Below are 17,725 nucleotides of genomic sequence, written 5' to 3' on the forward strand. Positions count from 1 at the left end.
AGGAACATCTTGATCGTCATGGAAGAAATCTTGAGTGAGCAATACTGCAAAATACTGATGCGCTGGGGACAAATATTTTGACGACTAGGAACATCTTGATCGTCATGGAAGAAATCTTGAGTGAGCAATCTCACAAATCTTTTGCTACTGGGAGAATGAAGACTTGGGTGAAGCCCCGGTCGGAGCGAGCACTCGCTTCTGATACTTACCTGCATGGATATTAGCCACACAAGAATGCAATCTAATATGCAAATAGAACATAAACACATATGCACGTAAGCAATTATCACATGGACCTCGAATGAGGAAACACATAGGTTTTGCAAAAGGCGTTTCTTTATAAAAGTTGTTTAAAACTTGTTCAAAGAAGTTTGTCGTTTGTAACGCGATATGCATGTTCAATGGGCTTTAGACACGTGACTGACATGACACAGACCTTATGCGGACGTGAAAATATAGACTTAGGTTGGACTGACGCGACACAGGGATGACTCTGACAGACTTTGTTTAAGTATGCGCAATCCCTAGCCAAGTATGGGTGACAATGCGTATTGATTCCAAAGGTAGAATAATTGCAAGGATGATAAAGGCATATAAAGGCAAGGCATGAGCCATGGATCATCTGTTTACTAGGACTTCTTTCACCACCGTTTGCTGTAAAAGAGACCCCTCTTGAGGCACGATGACTTGGAGAATTGATCTAAGATCTTTGTCATTGTCCGGACCGAGTACTAGCTAGACTTAGAGGAATAAAGGAAGGGTGAAATCTTGGAAGAGAAGCCCTCAGGATGAGAAGATGACTCTGGACTTTGGTAAAAAAGAGGCTGGGCGACAATAAGAAGCCCCCAGTATAGAGGTAAATTTGGTTGTGGAAAGGATGTTAATTGAGGTTAAAAGGTTGAAAAAGAGGTTGGTTGATAATTGAGGTGGTTGAAAGTTGTTAATTAGGATGGTTGTGTCCTTGAGGACTGCCTACGTATTCACGTGAAGTGAAATCAAACCAGATCGTAGTTCTGAGGTTTGGTTAATTTTATTTGGGTATTGTGGTTGTATCCTTCTTGTGTAAGAAAGGACTGCCTACGTATCCACCTGAAAAGGTGAAATCAAACCATGCTCGTAGTTCTGAGTGTGTGCCTAAGCTTCGTTGTTAGGGCCTTAAAGTGCATGGGTCACAAGGGTAGTATTCCTTTGGTGACTCGAAGAATCGATTTGAGATAACTCCCTCTGATCATGGACCAAAGAGGCATAACTAAGTTTGTAAAAAATTCCTTGTCATGTAAGCACACTTAAAAGTGGACCCTAAGGATGAATATGGGTATATCCCATTCTGGGTAGCAAAGTATTTGAAGACTCCGTGTTTGGGTCAAGGTGAAACTGGATTGGATATTTGGAATGTGGAGCTCGGTAATAAGAGGCTTTGATGAACAAATCTCTGGAGCTTGATTTTGTGGTGTTAAGGCTTGATGGGATTATGGCTTATAATGTGGCTTGGAAATGGAGTCTCTTGGCTTGATGTAGCCTGAGCACATAAAGGTAGGTTAAAATGACTTGGGTTCAAGTTTCCATGTCTTGGCCCTAAAGGATGGGTATATTTGACGAGCTCGAGAGGATTCTCAAAATTCCTAACCATCTCCCTGGTAACGGTCTCGAGAAGGACTTAGGGTGTGTGATGTGTGAAAGGCTAAGTGAGGGTGCTAGCTAACCATCTTGATTGGTGTCTTGATTCTGCCTTGTAAGTTCAGCAGTATTTCGTTCTGCATTGATTTCAGGCTTGTTTTTGGTTCAGACTCGGATTCTTTGGTCTAGAATATATCTCGGCTTTTTGCTCAAATTCTTGATTCGGGTTTATTGAAGATAACATTGACTTTGGATATTGACTTGACTTGCTTGATTGAGCCTTCTTCTTTTGACTCTTTTGTGCTGGATTACGGGCATAACCGCGCCAATGGGTATTGACTTTGGTCATTTCTCTTGATTAAGCCTTTGTCTTTGATCATGGCTCGTATCATCTTGGATGGACTTGGGTCAGACTAGCACCTTTAGTGTGAAACGGGTTGGTCTTTTAGTAACACGGGTTGTTTATTATGGGGAATGGGCTTGCCTTCCGTCATGGATTGTTAACAAGGGAGACGGTCTGGATTCGTCCTAGAATCTCTTGAGATAGGCTCGTCTTAGACTAGGGTTATATTGTGGTTTCTATTGCCAGACATGGAATAGGTAAAGAAAAGAACACGGAGTTTCAGGTCCTCTACAACTTAGAATGGAACATCATCTAAGTGTACTCACATCGACTTGGAACGTGTTGTTGTTGTCATTTTAAAAATGTCTCAAATCAATTCTTGTTGTCACAGGAAATGGGTAGAGGAAGAGATATGATAGAATATGTGGATTGAAAAGTGTGCTTTTATTGAAATGAATGATGAATGTATTTAACGTAGACTCGAGAAGACATGTGACTCGTGGGACAGCCCCCAGATTGTCACTAGAAATGGAAATGGACACGAAGAAAGGCACTAGAACAAAATATGAGATAGAAAGCCTAAGACTCGGACTCGGATCCAGACTTTGACTCGATCTTGGATCTAGACTCGTAATCATCGGCCCATGATTGAACATCTTCTCTTCCAGCAACTGGCTTCGGCATCTGACTTTGAGCATTCACCCATTTGAGCACCATGTCCTCATCATTGGGAATATTGGAAGGATAATAGTCAAGAAGAGTTTCTTGATAAATGGTATATCCATGAGGATTACCGAGGTTGCCTTGTGGGCTAAAGGTTGAGAGGGACAACTTCCCACTTTCGATCATATCCTGAATGACATTTTTTAATTTGTAACATTTCTCTGTATCATGCCCTTTGCCTCTATGGTATTTGCAGTACGAATTCCCATCCCAGAATTTGGATTTCCTTTCTGGTTCTGGTGTAGGTCCTATAGGCTTCAACATTCGTTGTTCCATGAGTCTCTGATAGGCATCGGTGTATGTAATACCAATGTTGGTAAATTTCCTAGGAGGTGTGCCCTTATTTTCGGAAGCCTTTGTAAATGACCTTGGAGGGTTGTTAGGTTTCTTTGATGAAGGGTCCATGAGGATGCCTTTATTGATTTTGATTCCCGGATGAGAAGAACTAAGAATAGGTTGTCCATTTGTTGCTTTCTCCTTAGGACTGTCAAGTTGAGGGTTTGCCTGGACACTTTTTATCTTGAGAGGTCGGGCATCAAGCTTCTTACTCATTTCGGCAAACTGTTTCTCCATGTTGGAAAATCGGAAGTTTAGATTATCAATGGCTCCTTCTATTTTGGAGAATTTATTGTTGAAGGCCATGGAAAGCATGAGCATTCCGCTTTGGATATCTTCGTCTTCGAGGACATTGATTTCTTCATCGTCACGAGGATTGAGGAGATGAGAACAGTCCAGGAAGGATTCTTCATCATGTTTAATGATATTGGACCCAAGAGGGTCGGTTTTCTTGGATTGCTCGACAGAAGGTGGCTTAGGAAGCATGCCCTCTTCGATCATATCTTGGATGGTGTGTTTCAAGAGAAAACACTCTTCAATATCATGACCTCTACCTTGGTGATATAAGCAGTATTTGTTGCCCTTCCAGAGGTTCATCTGTTTCTCTAAAGGTGGATCCGGAGTCGGTTCTATTGGATGTAGCTTGCCTTGGGCAGAAAGTCTCTTCAAAGCATCAGCATAAGACATGCCTAAATCGGTAAGCACCCTTTGATGCCTCCCCGGTTTCGTTTCAGCTGTTTTTGGCTTTCTAGGACGATGATTATTGCAAGAGGCAAGCTTTGGACGACCTAGACTAGAGGTTTCTCTAGGTGGGATGTTCTTTTCCACCATTCCATTTTCAAGGGTGAAGACGCGAATGCTCAAATTTTCCACTGTAGCTTGAACTCGTAGGACCATGGCATAAACGTCTTGAAGAGACATGGTGATTGTGGCTTGAGCTCCTTCGTGACCTTGTTGATTGACAGAACTTGCCGGATTCCTACTCGACAGAAATGACGCGCATTATAACTTGATTTGACATGGGATCACGCATACTAAGGCAACAAACAAAGGAAGGGACAAGATGACAAATCTAGACTTGATTTGTGAATTCGTGAAACGTCGTGAGCGACTTCTCGTGTTTGAATTCACAGTGCTTGACTTTAATTTTAGACTCGAGTGTTGACTTTGACAGAGTGACGTTTATGTGGTTGACGGGATTGATGACACGTGTTGATTCTAATTCGTGTGTTTAAGACAGACTTGACTCGAGGTTCGGGTACGTGTGTCCCGAACGTGTCATTAGGAGAACTCAAGAAACGGATTTTGGAATGACTCGATGCGTTAGCCTCGAGTGTGTGAGACTAGGTGTGGAAATGTTTAGCTCCTAACTGAATTGGGGTAGGGGGTCCAAAATGACGGCGTGACGCCTTAGGACTTGACTTGAATTTTGAAAAGACCCAAAATGTAAAGGAAGACGGGTTCATGACTCGACATAGTTCCGACTAGGACATAGTCGGTTTGAACTTTGATTCTAACTTAGCCCAATTGAATTTACATATTTACATTTACATGATGGAAATTATTTTGAATAAAACTTTTTTTTTTTGGCTTTTTTTTTGGACCTTTTTTTGTTTTTGTATTTAGTTTTGAAATGAGTTTTAGGCCCGAAGTTTGACTCAATATTTGGACAGAATTTCGACTGGGTTTGTGCTAATCAATGGCCTTTTTTCGAAATTTTGATTAAAAGAGGGTTTTGATTTTTTTTATAAAATTTGTCATGGTTTTATTTAGAAATGGTGATCACGTAAGGTACAAACATTTATACAAGCATTATAACGGGATGCTGAGTGCATTTAGAAGGGTTTTGGTTTAAAGGGTGGGTTGCCATACCGAACCATCAAACCCGAAGTCTGTGGAGAGGCTCGTGCCAAACAAGAGTAAGGCCGATTCCTAGTCCATTTCCTCAAGTAGTGAAAGTCCTTGATACAAACAAGAGTAAGCATCATGGTATAGATGACGTCAATCGCTATCCATCCTTAGGCCCAAATAAGAATTAGGACCGTTTAGACGGGACGATTGGTCGAATGGGTTGGCTTGGGCCTAGGAAGGCCGAATAAAACGGTCTAGGAAGACCGAGTTATGAAAACCGACAATTGTCTTGTACAAACTATTCCCTAACCTTGTTCAAGTTTCACCTTTTTGGCTACACGTAAGTGTATTATCCCCAGCGGAGTCGCCAAACTGTGGACAGCGGGCCGCCCACGGGGGCGCTTGGTGAGAAGGTCGAAAACAAACGTTTGCATTTTGTATGGAGTCGCCACCAATTTTTATGGGAAATTGGAACCGTTCGAATACCTCGTGTCATGTCAAGACACAAAGTAAAGACATGAACACTAAGCAATCGTTACCCTTAGCATTCTATGTCTAGAATGACTCTCGTGGATGCCAATGAACACGGGTGCTCACGGAGATCTGGAGTAAGGGGTGAGGGTACGTATTAGGAAGCTCTTTTGATCGAACACCTAATCCCGCCCGCCTCGATAGCGGCCTCTACTAATGATTAGGGAAGTTGTCTATACTTGATATATCGTCGGCTATATGCATGCAATGCAACATCCATAGATTAATCCTAACATGTGAAGATTTAACTAAGTCGGTTGACACATAATTAGCAAACAATTGGGTTGAAGTTGGATTTAATGTCGATTTACATGTGAAAGCATACAAGAAATAGGATAAATGAAATAAAAGAAAAATTACAATAATGAAAATTACAATAATTACATTGGAATAGGCGATTTATGTCGAAAATACCTTTAAAACGGATGATTTGAGAAAAAGGAATTAAAAGAATAAGAGAATTAAATAAATAAATTATCGAACAGGAATTAGCGATAATAGGGAAATTAGTCAGTTAATACGTAAGCTAATTAAACTAAGTCAAGGCAGAAACGGAATTCAGGGACAGAAATCATCCTGGAACAGCGCAATCGATCGCGCCCTGCGGAAGAGGCGCGGCGATTCTTGCGTCTGTTCAAGGGTGAGTTCTGGCTGTGAAGCCGGAACTGCAAATCGTTAATGTTAATTGTTAATTTTAATGATTAATTAAATTATTCGACTCGGATGAAAGTGATTTAATGTATTATTTACATATGAACGGGTCATGAAAGCGATAAACATGGATGAGACGGAATTAAGATGGATTATTTACATGGAATAAGATTAATTAGTGACATCGGTGAATGAAACAAACTAAACATGATGAATTAATGACGAATTAACAATGAATATGGATGCAAATATATCAAAGGATGAATTCCAGAAATTCAATATGAATGAATTGAATCTCTAATACCCGGATTTGAATATTAATGGCGAAAACCCGCAAATATGAATTATGAGGGATTTAAGTCGGATTTATGATGATTAGAACATGTGAATTAATGAATGATGATTAAAATATACATGTGAATTATCAGTGACGATTATATCAAAGAATTAACGGACGAACAAATAACAAATAAAAAGAAGCGAATTACAGAGGACGAGGAAGAAGAAAAGAAGCGAGAATCTGCGGCCCTCACGAAGAGGCGCAGCAGGAACTGCGCTCCTTCGAAGAGGCGCAGCAGTTGCTGCGTCTTTTCTCGACTGTCAGTCTTCTGAAAATCCGCAAAAACAGAGTTTTAAAGCACGGTTTTAGAAATCGATTTTAATGGTGTTTTCGACATAAATCTTACAATGGTGATACGATAAATAAAATACAATAAATAAAAGAGGAATTATACACCCTCAGACTTGCATGTTGACGGAACGAGATGAACTAAGATATCGACTAGTGAATGCTCGACGCGAATGCAAAGAGAGTGCCCTCGTAAGAGGAAAACGATTGATTAATTAAATTGATTGAGCGTAGTTGGTCAAATTGGTCGGTCATGCAACGAAGAGGCTGGTACCCGGAAAGATCCGAGCTTACGTGGTCGGAAGTCCAAGCACGTAGGCGCCAATTAGTAAGAACGAAGTCTAGAATGCAAAGGGAGAAGAGAAGGGCGGACACTCGCGTGAGAAATATGAGGAACGAAGGCTCCTATTTATACTAATCACACGACGGAATTAGGGTAAGAGTTGGATACGGAAGGAAAGATCCGGAAACAACCGACTTAGGTTAAACGCGGAAACTTGGACAAAAAGAAAACCACAGGAAAAGGCGCAGCCCAGAGCATGCGTCCCTTGGAAGAGGCGCAACACTTGCTGCGTCCTTTCCCGGGTAGGTTCCTCTGCGAGTAGAAAACGCGTTTGACAGCCTGTCGTATTTTAGGCATAACTTTCTCTACAAGACTCGGATTAAGGTGATTTCGGTGGCGTTGGAAAGCTAAGAAAGAGATCTAGAACTTTCTGTGAAATAGGCCTGGCCCAAAAAAGTCGTTATAACCTCGAAAAACGGGCCTAAAGGTCGGGTTATCATTTTAGCTAAATGAAATGCACATTTCGTAATGTAAACTTTTAGTTTAGACCAATGAAGTGACATGGGACTCAAAATGAGATATAATCTCAACATTTTATGACATCCTAACCTTAGGTAGACAAGCACATTGCTTTGACTCGGGATTTGACGATTTTAGGAAATGAAGACGGTTTTTGACCCGGACTCCAAGTGTACTCTAATTACTGTCAAAACGACCGTATCGGGACGTAGATGACAACTAAGAGGTCGACATTAATATTTGAGCAATCACTTGACGATAATCTTACGAACTGTCACAAATCGTTCCTCGTACCAAACATGCGGCCCAATCATCACCGGGTGGTTTGCGGGAGGTGCAGAAACGAGGTGTCTACAGAACCACTTTGCAATTCTTGTTACTAAGCCTCCATTGACAATGTGTCTTATCCCATTGTCACATCCGTTTCGAAACCGTGCCCATATTTCATGTAATACCAAAGGAGCATTGAATTTATAGCCACTCTTACCTTGAATTTGCAAGTATGATTCCATGAAGGTAAGATCAAGCTCATTGACTATGGCTAGGTCACGTCGAGCAAGTAGGGTGCTCGCGATGAAACGGTAAGTGAACCTTATAATGGAATTTTGGATATATGAACATGAACAATCTTTTATCCTTGGCATATCACGGCCCGTTCGGGCTCTCCAAAGAGGTTTCACACTATAGTTTCTAGGCTTTGATGACCGAGAGGTCGACACATATCAAAACCTATTAAGACAAACTGCTCACCATAATGGATCACCGCAGACACATACAAGAAAGAAACAAAGACAAAACCACACAAGGTCAGTAACTGAAGGACAACATAGAAATCATAGTACAACACAAGTGATACCGTCGTAGAGTACCAAAGATAAATTTATAATCCAAACTACTACTATAGATAGCGGCAGTCAGGGTCGAACCACAGGGAGGCGATGCAATTAATAGTTGTCTAATTTTAGTCTAAAGTAACAGTTGTGAGGGGGGTTTGATTTGAATAGTTCTATAACTAAAGGTAACAAAATTAAAACTAAACTAAAGCAAGTAAATGAGTAATTAAAGATATAAGATGAAATCAAATATTAAAAGGATGCTAAGATGGTCGGTTCACTGTAGTTTCGGCGGTAGTATCCTAAATAAGTCTGAAATAATCACGTAAGACGGGAAAATAAGAGGTCTTCTCGGTCCATTCTTAACAGGTAGCATCTTTCGATCTAGCTACGGGTCCCTAATATCACTAGTACTGACTCTCGCCCTGAAAAGTGATTCTTAAAAGCCTAAATTAACTTATCTCTCGATCTTATTAATTTAGTCGTCTTAATTAAGTAGTCTATTTCCCTCCCCTATCTTTCGATCTATCGGGTCGATCAATTCCTAAGCATTCAACTAGTCGCATGCACTCGATTCGTCAAATATAGCAGTTAACTTAATTAAGACGGAGCTGATCTCACGTGAGCCGGTCGATCGACTAGGTAAGGTAGTCGATCAACCATGACGCGACTCAGGTCTACAAAATCTACGCCGCCTACACTACAAGTCCCCTACATCTTAGCACGAAGGGATTAGCTACTCATGATAAAATTCATAACCACTACGATATTATTAATTAACGAAATTTGATGCATGATTAAGTAAACTAAGCAAACTAGATGCATAAACGAAATAAGGCTTTGGGGAAACTACTCTATGCAATTCTAATCTATGAATGAATAAAGGTAAACTGAAATCAAGGAACGTAAATTACCGAATGAAAATAGGAAGCAGAATCCGAAAGCACGAACTTTATTAACGAAAGTAAATTGTATTGAATGATTATGAACTTTAATGCTAAACTCCAAATTGAACCCTAAATATTCGATCTCTGAAATTCTATATATCCCTTCTGAAACCTCAGGTTACGTTATATAAATAGTCTTGCGTAACTTTTATTCCTAAAACCTAAATACATTGGGCTTTCTCGTTTTCCAAATTTGCGTCAGAATCACGGTGCGGTCGATCGAACACTGTGACCAGTCGATCGACCAACCGTCGCTGTACAGTAGCTTCTGATAATCGTACTCTGGTCTATCAACCAAGAGCATCAGTCTATCGACCACTTCAACAGGTACTTGGCTCCAAAAGCTTCGTAAATTCGTCTTTCGGGCCTCGATATGCGCACCAAGTTTGCTTCCCGAGTAAATACTTCATGTCAAATGCAATGCTAAGAACTTAGGGACGGATTCGGCTCGATTTGCGCTGGATTCTTCACATTTCTGCAATATTACACAAAAACATGAAAGTAGACGGAAATAGGGAAAATAGTAGCATAAACTACACAAATGAGCTCTTAAATGTGTGTAAAATAGGGTGTAAAACATCATATCTAGGTCACGCATCAAACTTCCCCAAACCAAACCCTTTCTTGTCCCCAAGAAAGAACTAGACTCGATCCTAAAACCTAATTGGAACGATTTCAATCTCAGAGCGAAATGCAACTATAAAGCCTAAACCAGTTTAATGCAACAACTAACAATCAATTAGCAATATGAATCATGCAAACGAGTTATGTAGTCATTAAAAACTGCTGAACCGTCAACTATAGAGACTTATCATTATGGACTCTCACGGATCGCTCATATCACACAGTAAATACGGGCAAGTATATGTAGAAGATAGAAAGAAGTAATTTTGTAATGACACTCACCTAACTACGACCTATACGAACATGCCTGCAATCTAATATGAAAATGATCTCTACAACCGTACATATGCATTCCAACCATAAAAGACCATAACACATGCTGAGGTAAATATGGATATGTGAGGTAATGGGTAAGAAGGGGCTAAGATAAATTTGGATATGAGGAGTTAAAACCAAGCTAGTAACTACAGATCCAAATTACGGGAACATCCCAACTTCAAACTCAAGATCAATCGATACAAAACGGTGCCAAATAGAAACACAAATCTCACAATCTCCACAATTAGTCAACTCCCCATAAGATACAAATACAACAAGGGAGCAAAAATCGCCATTTAATAAAGACTTTGAATTATGCGATTTCGATTTGATTTCTTTCTTTCATTTCTGAAGTGCACGGTCGATCAACCCATGAATCCAGTCGACCGACCAAAGGTCGAACTTGCTTTTCATTTTTTTCTCTTTTTTTTCAAGTCTATTTTTTTTCATTCTTTCTTTCCTCCTTTCCAACATTCCACCAAACTTCTCATAAAGAGCAATATAACCAAAATGTAATAAACACATTCCCAATACTACCAATACTAGCACAGATAAGGTAGGCTAAATATAATATGTAGCTCATGGGATAGAAGGGCAATTTGGCTATGTGAGGTTTATGGGTAAAATGAGAAAAGGGGACCTCTACCACATGTGTCAACAAACCACAAACCGAATGCATAAAGGTATTAAGTAGACCAAGTTCATATTTATGCGAATTTATGTAACATGTCTTACAAGGAGTAACTACTCACATTCCTAAATGAACTGGTCATGAATGTCACCAGTTATAAGGCTCTAAATCTCAGAAAATGATGTACTTTGCCAAAAATTGAAGTCAAGTCTAAAGTTGAGCAAGATAAATTAACGAAAACTCGTAGATATGTATATTTGATTCTACTAATAACATGTCAATTAGCAAGGCTTAGGCGTAAACAAATGCAAATGCAATGTCATCATTAAAATACTACCGTTCCGACTCGACCTATATGCTAAAATAAACGTGATATTTTGGATTTTTTCAATTTTTTTTGAATTTTCCGTATATATAAGAGAAATGAAATAACAAATGCCAACTGAAGTGCAATAAACGTGAAACAGAAATGCAATAAAACATGTGAATGCAATGTAAAACCCTTCCCCAAACCAAATCACACAATGTTCCATTGTGCAAAATCATGTAATGAAATAAAAGGGAAACGGGAATTTGCGTTATTATAACTAAACAAGACATGAAGTTTAAACTCGGAAACTCACAAGACTTTAAGCGCAGCAGGAAACCCCCCCAAACCAGCGTGAGCTAGGAGGTTTCAGTAGCCAGCAGTGCTACCATAGGTAACTGAAAAGAAACAAAAGTACCACGCGTAATTCCGAGAAAGCAATTTACGAAATGCAAAATTATGTGCAAAATAAGAAAAACAGAAGAAAACAGAAATGAATCGGAGAATAAAGTGGAGAAAGACTCCCTTAACTCCGCAAATCGACCAAACACAGTAGGGGAATGGTCGTGAACAGGTACAACAACGAAGGCGGTCGATCGACCATAGCAGCCAGTCGATCGACCATGGTGACAGGAACAGAAGCCCCTGGAATCGCGGCACAGTCATTCGACCACACAACCAGTCGATCGACTGGGATACCTGCTGTAAGTTTCTGATTTCTTCGAATTAACTCAATAAATTGAGCTAATATGGTCTATGAACCTGCAGATACACATAATAACGCGCCCAAAATTGCGCAAAACCCAAAGTAACAGTCTAAAGTCTTTAAATCCTAAGCAAACTTATTAAAGCGAAGTCTCGCGCACACCAAAGCAATAAAAAGTCTAACAAAAGCAATAAAATTGTTTTTTCAAAAAGTCTTAATCAACTAATAGTTGATCAAGAATGGCCACAGAATGGCCCACTTGCTCGGCTTCTGACTGCAAGAAGTAGCCTCTACAGTGCTCATCTCCTCAGCGGGGCTCCTAACGACTCCAATATCCGCAGAACTCAACGGATCAGCATCTCCAACATCTTCCCAATTATGACCTCGTCTGGCTCGTCGAAATCCAAATCGGACTCCGTCACCTTGACTGGCTCTTCATCAGGCTCCTCATCTGTGCCATAGCTAAGACATCCTAGACTGCCTCTTTGAACGATTGGCTCCTTCACAGCTGAAGCAACATGCGGCTCTAACTTCCCCAAACCAGCCCATGCAACAGTCAAAACAGAAGGATCTTCCTCCAATTTGCTCCCAATCTGGGGCGGAGGTGTATAGCAGAAATAGGCATAGGGGTAGGCATATCAGGCAACACAACGTAAGATTTAGCTACATTGCAAGTTACTGGGTACATATCATCTTTCTTCTTATAAGTCTGGGCAAAAAACAATGGATTGTTTTCCCACCTTAAAGGTCAATGTCCCTGTGCCAACATCTATAACTGCACCAGCAGTGTACGAAAATGGTCTACCCAAAATGATAGGAATGTGAGCATCCTCAGGCATATCTAGCACAACGAAGTCAACTGGGAAAAAGAACTTTTCTATTTGCACAGGAATGTCCTCTAAGACTCCTATAGGTTGGACCGCAGAACGATCGGCCATCTGTACAGTCATATTAGTAACTGCAAATTTGGTCAATCTCAATTTCTTAGCAATACTCAAAGGCATAACACTAATACTGGCCCCTAGGTCACACAAAGCCTTCTCAATAGAAAAGGTGCCAATATTACATGGGACTGAAAAGCTACATGGGTCTTCTAGCTTATGAGGTGCAGTATGAGTCAAATAGGAACATGACTCCTCAGTTAGTGCGACATATTGCACAGTATCAAGTGACTTCTTTTTAGACAACAACTGCTTCATAAATTTCATATAAGTAGGCACTTGATTAACTAATTCTAAGAAAGGAACTTGCACATTTAAACTACGAATAACATTTTCAAACTTGTTAAACGATACCTGTTCCTTTGTCGGCACCAATCTCTCTGGATAAGGGGCTGTAAGAAGCAACTTAGCCCTCTCCTCTAGGTCTCTCATACCGGCATCAGTGGATTTAGGCTGAAAATCCACTACTTTGTCCTTGTTGTAGCTCAAACCTTCTTCAGACCGTCTCAGGAATGAACCATTAACCGTTATGGGGTCATACTTTGGAACCGGAACTGACCCATTAGCATTTGGATCTTGCCTCAATAATTTCAGAGTCGTCGTACCCCAAAATAAGTGGTCCCTCAAGTTATCTGGCATTGGAGGACGAAAAGGTTCAACATCAACAGTATCTTCAGTCGATCGACCATGTAAGTCAGTCGATCGACCGCTTCCTCAGACCGGAAGTCGCACCGTTATTCGAGCCGGTCGATCGATCGGCCGGTGTGTCGGTCGATCGATCGATGTACTCGCGATCGTCTTTTTCTTGCTACTGTTCATTCCAGCCTTTTTCTTACTCGGTTCCGCCTCAACTTTTTTAGTAACATCTTCGACCATAGCGGGCCCATTAAGGGTAGACCCACTCCTCAAAGTGATCGCATTTGGAGTCTCTTTTTGATCCGGCTGCGACGGTAAATGCCCCAGAGCTCGAGTTGCACTTTTGCTTGCCAATGGGCAATTTGACTCTCCAACATCTTTGTAGAAGTCTCTCTAGCTAGAGACTCCTTTTGCAGCAATTCCGACAAGTTCTGAACCATGTTTTTCAATTCCGAAATATAAGAACCTTGAAATTGCTGCTGCTGAGGCACATAGGGAGGCTTTTGATACTGCTGCTGCTTATGAGGGGGCACATAACTCTGCTGCTGCTGTGGACCCGGATTAAGGATATTTTGGTTAGTCCACCTCAAATTGGGGTGGACATTAGAGGGATCGGGATAAGTACCAGTCTGCCTATAATGTTGAAAGGCAGCACATGTTTCATTCGAACTAGTACAAAACTCCGAAACATGTCCCTCTCCTCCACATCTTTTGCATGTAAAGGGACCGTCTGAAACTGCGTTAACTTTATATATCCCACCTTTTTGGGATCCCCCAAAATCTAGCTTGTCAAATCTCGCAGTAAGGGCCTCTATTGCAGCTACAGCAGGAGATTCAGCTGATCTTCTCTGATTTCCTCTATAATTCCCATGCTCAGCTTTATGGATGGCCATATCTTCAATAATCTTCCACCCCTTAGTTTCTCCAACATTCTCCTGGAATCGCCATTAGTCGGCATCCGGGATAGCCCTATGATCATCATAAAGCCCATTATAGAATTGATTACACAGGCACCATTGTTCGAACCCATGGTGCGGAATAGATCGCACCAGCCTCTTGAAACGGACCCATGCCTCATGAAAATTTTCATCAGGACCTTGTTTAAAGCTTGTGATCTGAGCTCTAATCGCATTGGTCTTCGATGCAGAGAAATATTTCTTATAAAATGCCAGGGCCAGCGAATTCCAATCAGTAATTCCATAGGCAGCTCGATCCAGATCTCGGTACCACTCCCTAGCAGCATCACGAAGCGAGAATATGAACATCGTCTCTTTTACCTGGTCCTGGGTCACACCTGCTGGTGGGGGTATGGAACAACAGTAGTCAATAAATATCTCCATATGTTTAGCTGCATCTTCATTTGCAGCTCCCCCAAATTGGTTTCTCTCAACCAAGTTAATGTAGGCCGGTTCGAACTTTCTATCCGTCCCAGCTGGCAACGCGAATCCCTTATAGAGATTCTCAGTTTTGGCTGGGAGTGACTGGCTATACTTGCTTCTTCAGCCATATCTGGGGATGTAACAGTCTCAGCTGAGGAAGTAGAAATAGGAGACGAAGGTGGGTCCTCCTCAAATAGCTCGTTCTCGTAGTAACTGGACAAAGTACTCAGCTCTTCCTCTATCGGCAATACTCTAGATGATCGTCTCAACTCACGCAAAGTCCTTTCGATCTCAGGATCTAACGGTCGTAATTCACCACCCTGTGACCTGCGCATAAGAGCAAACTACAAGTAGAATATGAGAAGAGTTGAAGGAACATATATCCCTTAAACTAAGAAAAAGACTAAAATAAAAACAACTAAAAATTAAACAATTGCCTCCCCGGAAACGGCGCCAAAATTTGATATCGTCGTAGAGTACCAAAGATAAATTTATAATCCAAACTACTACTATAGATAGCGGCAGTCAGGGTCGAACCACAGGGAGGCGATGCAATTAATAGTTGTCTAATTTTAGTCTAAAGTAACAGTTGTGAGGGGTTTGATTTGAATAGTTCTATAACTAAAGGTAACAAAATTAAAACTAAACTAAAGCAAATAAATGAGTAATTAAAGAAATAAGATGAAATCAAATATTAAAAGAATGCTAAGATGGTCGGTTCACTGTAGTTTCGGCGGCAGTATCCTAAGTAAGTCTGAAATAATCACGTAAGACGGGAAAATAAGAGGTCCTCTCGGTCTATTCTTAACAGGTAGCATCTTTCGATCTAGCTACGGGTCCCTAATATCACTAGTACTGACTCTCGCCCTGAAAAGTGATTCTTAAAAGCCTAAATTAACTTATCTCTCGATCTTATTAATTTAGTCGTCTTAATTAAGTAGTCTATTTCCCTCCCCTATCTTTCGATCTATCGGGTCGGTCAATTCTTAAGCATTCAACTAGTCGCGTGCACTCGATTCGTCAAATATAGCAGTTAACTTAATTAAGACGGAGCTAATCTCACGTGAGCCGGTCGATCGACCAGGTAAGGTAGTCGATCGACCATGACGCGACTCAGGTCTACAAAATCTACGCCGCCTACACTACAGGTCCCCTACATCTTAGCACGAATGGATTAGCTACTCATGATAAAATTCATAACCACTACGAGATTATTAATTAACGAAATTTGATGCATGATTAAGTAAACTAAGCAAACAAGATGCATAAACGAAATAAGGCTTTGGGGAAACTACTCTATGCAATTCTAATCTATGAATGAATAAAGGTAAACTGAAATCAAGGAACGTAAATTACCGAATGAAAACAGGAAGAAGAATCCGAAAGCACGAAATTTATTAACGAAAGTAAATTGTATTGAATGATTATGAACTTTAATGCTAAACTCCAAATTGAACTCTAAATATTCGATCTCTGAAATTCTATATATCCCTTCTGAAACCTCAGGTTACGTTATATAGATAGTCTTGCGTAACTTTTATTCCTAAAACCTAATTACATTGGGCTTTCTCGTTTTCCAAATTTGCGTCAGAATAACGGTGCGGTCGATCGACCACTGTGACCAGTCGGTCGACCAACCCTCACTGTACAGTAGCTTCTGATAATCGTACTCTGGTCTATCGACCAAGAGCATCAGTCTATCGACAACTTCAACAGGTACTTGGCTCCAAAAGCTTCGTAAATTCGTCTTTCGGGCCTCGATATGCGCACCAAGTATTCTTCCCGAGTAAATACTTCATGTCAAATGCAATGCTAAGAACTTAGGGACGGATTCGGCTCGATTTGCGCTGGATTCTTCACATTTCTGCAATATTACACAAAAACATGAAAGTAGACGGAAATAGGGAAAATAGTAGCATAAACTACACAAATGAGCTCTTAAATGTGTGTAAAATAGGGTGTAAAACATCATATCTAGGTCACGCATCAAACTTTCCCAAACCAAACCCTTGCTTGTCCCCAAGAAAGATATAGTCCTGCCAGATTACCAGTCGCAACCAGTAATCCACGTCGCCAGTGGGGACCGCAGCCTTACCACCTAAGCCCCGCTCAAAACCATAGAGCGAATAACCCATTTCCATTAATGTGCACATCCTCCTTGTGACGGGAACCACAAGGGGCGAATCAAGGGCGTGAAGCCATTCCTGACGATGACTCCACTCAGCCAGGGACGCACCCAGCACACAACCACAATAATACTATTAAACAATCAGAGATACCACGCACCACACATGACAATCAATCGACAGTACTGAGTAGGAAAACCTACCTTTAGCAATCAGCAGCCAACATCGCATACATCCATATGAAGGCAAGGCAACTTCCATCAACACCTATCACAACCAGTAGGAAAACCTCTATTACTAACAACCATAACCACAACAAATCCTAGGGATGATGATGTGACTTACCTATGCTCGGTATTTCGGCGACAAGACCGCGACTCGACTCAAGTCTCCGTCCCCATGGTGTCTCCAAGTGTGAGGGATCTCAAAAAGGTTGAAGGATGGTGAGGGAGAAGGTGTGTCGTCGATTAGGTTTTGGGTGAAAAGAAAATGAAAACTGATTTGGGTTTACGTCTCACGATTTATAACTTAACGCTGAACCCACCATACTCGATCGAGTATGTAGCCTACTCGATCAAGCGGCCTCTACTCGATCGAGTCACTAGGCTACTCGATCGAGTATCCTACACTAAACCGAGTTCCCACCTCCCAAAGGTTACTATGACGCAAGGCCGAAAGAGTAAAGGTTCCAATAGGTCAAACATGTGTCTAAGGTCAGTCAACATGCAGTTAATAGGTCCTTAACAGGGCGGGTATTACAATACCCCTAACTCCATTAGAGTTTATTTAACCATT

The sequence above is a fragment of the Silene latifolia genome, chromosome 9, assembly GCF_048544455.1.
Source record: "Silene latifolia isolate original U9 population chromosome 9, ASM4854445v1, whole genome shotgun sequence".
Lineage (NCBI taxonomy): Eukaryota > Viridiplantae > Streptophyta > Magnoliopsida > Caryophyllales > Caryophyllaceae > Silene > Silene latifolia.